An 8,813-nucleotide genomic window follows, 5' to 3' on the forward strand; every position below is an offset into this window, starting at 1 on the left:
TTGAATTTTGCCGGTATGCACCTTGAAAACGAGTTGTTAGACTTTTTGAGGGGTGAAAACCTTATTTACTTCATTGAAAATTCAGATATTAACTGGACTATATTCTTCTTTTTTAATTGACTAAATTTTACACCTTAAAGGATATCTTTAGTCTGCTACATTTTCTGATCTCTTCTGTCTGTTTTCCACAGCTATAATAACCAAAGAACAAAAGAATTCGACACACACCCGGCTCGTTTCTTCGTCCATAATATAACCTTGACCTGTTCTAGGCTCCCAGTAAATGGGTACGAAGTAAATAGCGGGCGTACGATACACCTTCGGCTTTTCTTTCGTTCTGTACTACTTTTCGTACGCACAACCACTCAATCGTACGTTTACATACATACATACATACATACTTTATTGCATAGCTCCCCCCTGGGGGCTCTTCCGCCATACATGAATATAAGATATTAAGTCGTAAAAACGTCATAATAAGATAACATGATATTAAAAAAAAAAAAAAAAAAAAAAAAATTAGCTTATATTTCAATACTAAAGTCACATGTTACGAATTAAGAATATTCTTAAAAATTTTCTTTTTAAAACCACTTAGGCTATCTGTGTCTCTGATAAATTTGGGTAAAAAATTATAACTTTTAGCCCCACGGAAGGCAAAAGCCCTTTGCCCAGCCGCGATCCTGCACTTGGGCAACGTAAGCTCGCTCTTCTGTCTGGTATCTCTTTGGTGAATTTCGGAACGTTGTTTAAATCGTTCACAGAGATAGTTAGGAGTCAAGTTGTTGATGCATTTATAAACCATGACTAAGTCATTACGTTTAATACAGGTAGGGTAATGTAGGCAAGAAACGACATCTATAATAACGCCAAACTGAAAAAATCAACTCTTAATTTAATCCCTTTCTAATTATCGAATGTCGACAAATAATATATATTTTTTGTTCAATTTAGAACAGAAGTTTCTAAACACAGATGGTAAGAAATTAACTTTTGCCCTGTGTTGCTTGCCGTGAACGTCAAAATTTTTCTCTCCAAAGACAAGAGACGAGCAGCTTCGTGCTCCTGAGTGTTAACAGTAAAGGGTGAAAGTTTCTAAAGAAACTGTGGTGCTGCGTCGATGGGGGTAACAAGGTAATTGGTTATATCAACTAAGTTGAAATTGTAAATTGGCCACCGTAAAGAGTTAAAAAGCTGACGTTTCGAGCGTTTGCCCTTCGTCAGAGCGAACGGCGAAGGGCTAACGCTCAAAAACGTCGGCTTTTTAACTCGTTACGGTGGCCAATTTACAACTTTCACTTAGTTGATATAACCAATTACTGTGCTAACAGTATATCGTTAGAAGGCGATGGAGGGGAAATCTCTTATGAAGTCTGCAGTAATTGGCTTTATCTGCCCTCGTTTTCAAAAGCGATCGCTCCTGCCTACTGAAAAAATTCCTCCAGGATCCTCATAACGAAGTCTTCAAGATTTTTGTGGGCCTTAACTACAGAGCTGAGAGAACCATCTGGTAGGTATCTGGTCAGAAGTGAGTGGAGATGGCCAAACACAAGTGCATCTAACTCTGTGGACCTGAAAAAGCAAAACGATAACAATGTGAAGGATTATCACAGCAAAAACAACATTAATTATGATGACGATGATGATAATAATAAGAAAAGGTATTAATAGTATTAATAATAGTAATAATAGTAATAATAGTATTAATAATTGTAATATTTTTTATAAGTGCAACGATGTGTAGTTTCATAGGTTACGCTGTGCGCCCTATGAAACTTTCTTTTCCTGGCATACTGAAGTTCATTAAACTGCGTCATAAGAGTAATAATATGTATGAGAACGAGAGGGCAATAGCGTATTGGCACATTCCCTTTACGCAGATGGCACGCATGTAAAAGCGAGCAGGATCGACGCCACCATCGTCGACAAGGAGAACAAGAAAATGTCGGTGATCGAGATGAGCTGCCCGTGGCTAGAAAACAGGGAGGACAAAGCTGCCGAAAAAACAGCAAAGTATGGGCCACTGCGCTGGGAGCTTGAACAGAGATACCCTGATTATCGGGTGACACAATACAACATTATTGTGGAAGTACTCGGAGGTTATTCAAGAAATGTTAGAAAGGCACTTAAAGAGCTAGAGGGGGATGAGAGTGACACAACAGCTCTACAGATACAGAAATCAGTCATCATAAGTTCACTCAATATTGCGAGGCGCTTTCAGAATTTGAGATAAGGGATATTAGATTTTTTAACACATTTAAGCGTTATCATAGTGATGTTATAGAACTTTCAGTGTTTACATTGAGGATTTTACTAAATAGTAATTACGTTTAGGACTAAGGCTTTTATATTAAGAATTGCCATAGTTCACTCAATATGGCGAGGTGCTTTAAGATTGAAATAAGGGATATTAGATGTTTTATTACATTTAAGCGTTTCGATAGTGACGTATGAAACCTTTAGTATTTTGACTGAAGTTTTTATTACATAGCAATTGAGTTTAGGACTTTCATCCCTAGGGTTTCATAATTAGGAATTACCATAGGAATTTTAATTGTAAGGACTTTGATCGTTGCATTGATTGGTTACAGCTTGCCGCCCAATCATTGTTTAGGATAGCTGGGCATCCAGAAGTGTTTACTGCCATAATAATAATACATATGATGGACGATCCTCGCAGTAGATAGCGCTATTTGAGCAATAGCGAAATTCAGACCTGAAAAAAATCAGGCCTGTACGGGACTCGAACCACTGACCTCTGCGATACTAGTGCAGCGCTCTAACCAATTGAGCTAACAAGCCAACTGAGAGCAGGCCGTTAAGTTGATTCGTAATGAACCCGTGAAAGTGATAAATGAGATAGAATAAATATATGAAAATCATATATTTTGAACTGCGGTATTTGATACATATGATGGACGATCCTCGCAGTAGATAGCGCTGCTCTCAGTTGGCTTGTTAGCTCAATTGGTTAGAGCGCTGCACTAGTATCGCAGAGGTCAGTGGTTCGAGTCCCGTACAGGCCTGATTTTTTTCAGGTCTGAATTTCGCTATTGCTCAAATAGCGCTATCTACTGCGAGGATCGTCCATCATATGTATCAAATACCGCAGTTCAAAATATATGATTTTCATATATTTATTCTATCTCATTTATCACTTTCACGGGTTCATTACGAATCAACTTAACGGCCTGCTCTCAGTTGGCTTGTTAGCTCAATTGGTTAGAGCGCTGCACTAGTATCGCAGAGGTCAGTGGTTCGAGTCCCGTACAGGCCTGATTTTTTTCAGGTCTGAATTTCGCTATTGCTCAAATAGCGCTATCTACTGCGAGGATCGTCCATCATATGTATCAAATACCGCAGTTCAAAATATATGATTTTCATATATTTATTCTATCTCATTTATCACTTTCACGGGTTCATTACGAATCAACTTAACGGCCTGCTCTCAGTTGGCTTGTTAGCTCAATTGGTTAGAGCGCTGCACTAGTATCGCAGAGGTCAGTGGTTCGAGTCCCGTACAGGCCTGATTTTTTTCAGGTCTGAATTTCGCTATTGCTCAAATAGCGCTATCTACTGCGAGGATCGTCCATCATATGTATCAAATACCGCAGTTCAAAATATATGATTTTGATATATTTATTCTATCTCATAATAATAATAATAATAATAATAATAATAATAATAATAATAATAATGATACTGATAATAATAATAATAATAATAATAATTATAGTCTCTATTTCCAATAGATACAAGAACTTATATTATCTTATGTTACAAACCACGTTGCTACAGAACTAATACATTAACTACACAAAGCAAAACCACCCTTAAAAATTTGGTGATTGACATTTTAAAGTGCATGATGTTGATGTTAGGCTTGTGACCAGACCTTTTCCCTGACCTTAAAGCTGGATGATTTTTAGTGAGTTTATTGTAATTTTTATATATATATATATATATTTTTTTATGAAGTGACTTGTTTTTAAATGGGGTTGTCACAAAACTCTTTTACAAATTAACCTTATGGCATTTTTTGTCTTTTTCTTTCCTGCAAATATGCCATTATGCCATTAAATTAAATTGTAATAGATTTAAGACCTGGCATAATTATCCACCATGGATGACCAATAGAATGGGAGACCATTTTAAAGATATTGCAATCTTGTTTTTCTAAAATGTTTCTCTAATGATGATGATAGTGACCATTCTTTTATGAAAGAAAAACATTCTATCACCATGGCAGGCTTAAGCCAATCTGGAATTTAAATGGAAAGTGTGAAAGGTGAAAAAAAGAGAAAGTTGATGGAAAATACAAAAGTTAAATACCGGTACTGATTATTGAAAGGACCTGTTGAGCTTATCTGGGCAAAGTTTCTAAAGAAACTGTGGTATTGCATATGTGCAGGGGTTTTTTTTTAGAGCACCAGCCCTTGTGAGTCAGAGTGAAAGTGCTACTGCTTGAAAAGTCTAAATCGTCAACTCAGTAGATAAAACCCAATTACTTTGAGCTGATGTTTGATGCCAAAACCCAATTACTTTGAGCTGATGTTTGATGCCAAAGATACGTGTTAGTAGCCATTAAGGTGATGCACAGAAGAGCAGTTAAAGGGTCTTTATGCCAACAAAATAATAACTTCTATTTTACTTATTAACCTTAAAGGTTATTTTACCTGTCACTTATGAAGAATTTGTTATTTCCAAGTTTCTCAGAGAGGGCTTGACATCTCCGCCTAAATTCTTCAAGAACCTGTTAAATATATAAAAGTAAATTAAATGAAAACGGAATCATGTTAAAGATGTCATGCACAAGGTCTTAAAATAATAGAGAAGAATATGCTTCCTTTCTATAACATCAAGAAACGGTTAGATATTCTAGTCTTCTCAGATAGGGACAAATAAATGGAGGTCCCGTCTCCTGCAGGGTTAGGGGTAGGAGACATTAATTTCCCACGCACAAGATTACTGTGTGATGGATGTCCTCCCCTGGGTTGGATGGGTGGTTACTGGGCCCGCAGCGATTGGCGCAAGCTGTTGTGGTGTCCCTGCCTGTTGGCAAATCTTTTAAATAAATAAATAAATAAATAAAAGAACTATTACTAGCCACCCCTTCGAGTGTCTAGAGTCTACTTTCTCCTAACAATATCACCCCTAGTCAAACACTGTGAGGTCCTGAGAATAAAGGAAATGATCACCAGCTGAAGACGTTTTTGATTGTTACGCAAATTTTTCTTATTACCCATTGGAGAGGTACAGAGAACAGTATGGAGAATACAATACTGATGCTAAGGTGTCGCTGGTTGACCCATTCACTCCTGAGATCTCATTAGTAATTCTCCCTACTGTCTGTGATACAATTCTCATGATGTTCCTTTTGAGAGCTTGGTATTTGATCAACTAATAATCCACAGGTTGACATTTTTCTTTATTCTCATCACTAGTCTTCTTGATATTGTATTGATATTGTAAGGAGAAATTCTGTCTTGGTCACTCATGGGAGATAGAAGGTCAGAGACCTGGTTGATAATTTAAAGTTTAAGCTACAAACAGTACGTTTTTGGAGTTGTCTATCCAGCAATGGTGAGAAAAAAAAGAAAAATGTTGCAGGAAAATTTGGAGGTGATTCCTCTCTTTTTCACAAACCAGCTTGGGGAGGGTACTGGTTAAGAACCCACTCAGGTGATTCAGATGGCAAACTTTTCCAGTATTTCATGTGAGGTCCTAAGTAAATAAATTTCAGGCATTGAGCCAGGATTACTCTTGCATCTTTATTATTCACAGTAACAACGTATTCATTAAGAATACTTCCAGAACTTCAAAAAGCACTTACATACCTCTTTTCCTGTCTTGTGATGCCACCCATCTCCCTTAAGTTGTCCACAGACTTTCCACAGACTTTCCACAGCCTCCAGTAGCTAAGAACAAGATTCAGGGGAACAGGGAACTGACAGCCATAATGCTGCCTTGTACGCACTGCCCAGTCTTTCTTCCACCGCAACATGTTAAGCTACTTGGGCAAGGATATAAAAAAAATTGCATTGCATTTTATGCTGACGTCCGAACTCAACCTTAATAACATTGAAAACCTTGGCAATTCAGCTCATGCTGCTATTAAGGTATCCAATAAACCATTCACTATTCAACCATTCATTTCAACTTTGTTGATATATCCAAATTGTTTCGTTACTCCCACTGACGCAGCCCCAAACAGTTTCTTTTGAAACTATCAGCCTTTTTTCATTTTTAATTTTTCCATACAGTATCATCCCTAAATCAAACATCAAGGTCACAAGTGTATAGGAAATGATCATGCACTAACTAACGAAGCTCTTGATTGTTAAACAAATTCTCCTTGTCAATGCCTTAGGAAATGTTTAGAGAACAGTAGGGAGAAAGTACATTCTGATGTTAGAGAAGAGAGTGCTGATGGCAAGGAAATTCTAAATATTGTAAAATTGCACAGAAGATAATTGTTTGATCCTCTAGCCCATGATCAGACAAAACTGAAGAGCACCATGGAAATCTAAGGGGGTAGAAATATTGCAGTTTTTAGCAACCTCACTCCCTAATGCTGCTGCAAAGGTTATTACTTAGACATTACAAAGTCATGTGTGGGTTGAGTTACTTCTTGTCCTTGCTGCAACTCAGTTGTCTTCTTTCCAAGAAAAACCAAAATGCAAAAGTTTACTTTCATTCAAAAGCATTGAAGAATTGCGGGGGACAAGACTGCAGGATAGAATATAGCACTGTCACAAACCTCTTCTTGGAGTGATTCAATAAACATGGGTGGTGGCACTAACATTTGAAACATTTATTTGGATGTAATAAGAGCCATGGCAGAATCTCCACATTACCTCAGATGGAACCAGTGAGTTTTCAATCAATGATAAATATGCCTTCATTTCTGCTTTGTCTTTCATTTCCAAGTTTGTACTTGTAGAGGAGCCCTGTAATAGGAAAGTTTGGACATAAAAACTCTTATCATATGGCAAGATTATAAGTCCTAACTTAAGGTAAATCCCAACATTCTGACTGGTTCTTACTTGGTCTATATTTTGTTATGTGGACCATTTCCAAATGAAACGGTCATGAGCTGTGTATATTTTATCGTGATAGCCAGCAAATTCAAAATGAACAGGTTTGGTCTGATTGCCATATAATAAACTACTGCCCAACCTTGCTTGCTTGAGCTATACAGGAAAATATTGGCCCTTGTTGTTATTGTATAAACCTTGTGGTGCCAGGCCCATACTGCTACAACCGAGGGGCAATATTACCCAGAATGGCCCCTGTACTCAGTTAGTAAGAAGTTCACATTCAAAATGCAACACAGATTCCATGTCAGTTCTTATATCTTCTTCAGTTGCCTGGTTGAATAAGTTTTTATTCCATATTTTAAGCATTTGATTTTAGAAAGAGGTAAAATGTGTAATTCATTTAACTAGTAAAGTTAGAAGCAGTAATCTGGAATTAATGCAGCAAGCTCAAGCTGAGAGATCTGGGTTCAAGTTCTGTCCAAGTCAGGGTGTTGTGTTTGTGGGTAAGACTTTTTCTCTCTTAGTCCCTCTTTCCACCCAGGATCACAAATGGGCATCCATGGACTATCAAGAAAGCTTGACCAAAAAATGCTGAAGATTACCATGGATATACTTGCATTCCATCCAAGAGGATGAGCAATACTCCCAACCACTTTAAGCTATCAAAATTGTATTAGGCTTCAGTAATAGTAGTCTGTAGGTAGTTTGTAGGACTAAAATAATGTTGTCTATTTTCTGGTTGAACTGAGAATCCCTTTGTGAAACATTACTGAACACATGCTACTTTTGAAATCAAACAACACCATAAAAGTGAAAACAAGTCTCCTTTCAATTTCAAGCCATGCTTGAGGTTATCACTTGATAGCCAACATCTGCAAACCTATCAAAGAGCAATAAACTCTGTAACTAATACTCAACAGACCCTGAATACATTTTGTAGCTATTACCCATACCTTAGCCTCAACAAATGAAACTGTTCCTTGAAAATCACCAATCAAATCTCTGTCTGCTCTCAAAAATGGAACATTGCCTTAAAATACCAAAATAAAACATACTACTTTCAAAAAATTGTTTTAAGTTTCTCATGAAGGGATAATTGTTATCAAGCCAATTTACAGTTCTGAACAAACTTCTTCTCTCTCCAAAAACAATACAAATGACAAACCACACCCCTGTTGGAGACATAAACTCAGCATTCCTTCTGCTCTTAACTTCATGGGCCAATCCACAAAATCTAAGGTATGCCTGTAAGAAGAAATAGCAAATTAATCCTTTAAGTGACCAAGACAGAATTTCTCCTTACAATATCAATACAATAATCAAGCAGATGAGTGATGAGAATAAAGAAAAATATCAGGTAGGGAATTATTAGTTGATCCAGTACCAAATTCTCTAAACCAACACTAGAAACATTGTATGTTAGACAGTAAGGAGAATTCCTAGTCATATCTTGGGAGTAAACGGGTTAAAGGAAATAGAGCCTCATGACCATTAAACAAAATGCTTTTTTAGTCTATCAATGTAGATTCAATCGCTACAAAAGGGAGTACATTTTTTTATTCTTTTTTCACAGGACAATTAACATTTGTTGCACTTTTCTCCACTTATAACCAGGGCTGTGGTCTAGCAGCGCCTGGTGGCCCTTGGTGCCTTGCATTCGCTCTTGGGCGACTTAGGAATTTTAGTTGTTTGAATTCATATAAAAGTATATGCTGGGCACCCTGTATTTCAAAGTTTCAGAGCAGTGGGCTCCCTTCACTTTTTCATAGAGTA

The 8,813-nt window shown here is 37.1% G+C and overlaps 1 protein-coding gene and 1 pseudogene across 3 annotated transcripts in view; one reads left to right on the forward strand and one right to left on the reverse strand.

Moving 5' to 3' along the window:
- LOC148718315 (separin-like) overlaps positions 1–8,813 on the forward strand; it is a 60,674-nt gene that overhangs the window by 32,350 nt on the left and 19,511 nt on the right. The gene's annotated exons all lie outside the window — the stretch shown is intronic.
- The window catches only part of LOC111322517 (metaxin-2-like), a 9,988-nt pseudogene continuing 2,050 nt past the window's right edge, over positions 876–8,813 (reverse strand). Inside the window, exons 4-9 of the transcript XR_015994186.1 lie at positions 8,195–8,285; positions 7,994–8,070; positions 6,858–6,950; positions 5,838–6,010; positions 4,677–4,753; positions 876–1,572 (exon numbers count right to left, since the gene is read on the reverse strand). The product of XR_015994186.1 is annotated as a metaxin-2-like (transcript). The remainder of the gene's footprint in view (positions 1,573–4,676; positions 4,754–5,837; positions 6,011–6,857; positions 6,951–7,993; positions 8,071–8,194; positions 8,286–8,813) is intronic.

Source organism: Stylophora pistillata, chromosome 12, assembly GCF_964205215.1.
Source record: "Stylophora pistillata chromosome 12, jaStyPist1.2, whole genome shotgun sequence".
Taxonomy (NCBI): Eukaryota; Metazoa; Cnidaria; class Anthozoa; order Scleractinia; family Pocilloporidae; genus Stylophora; species Stylophora pistillata.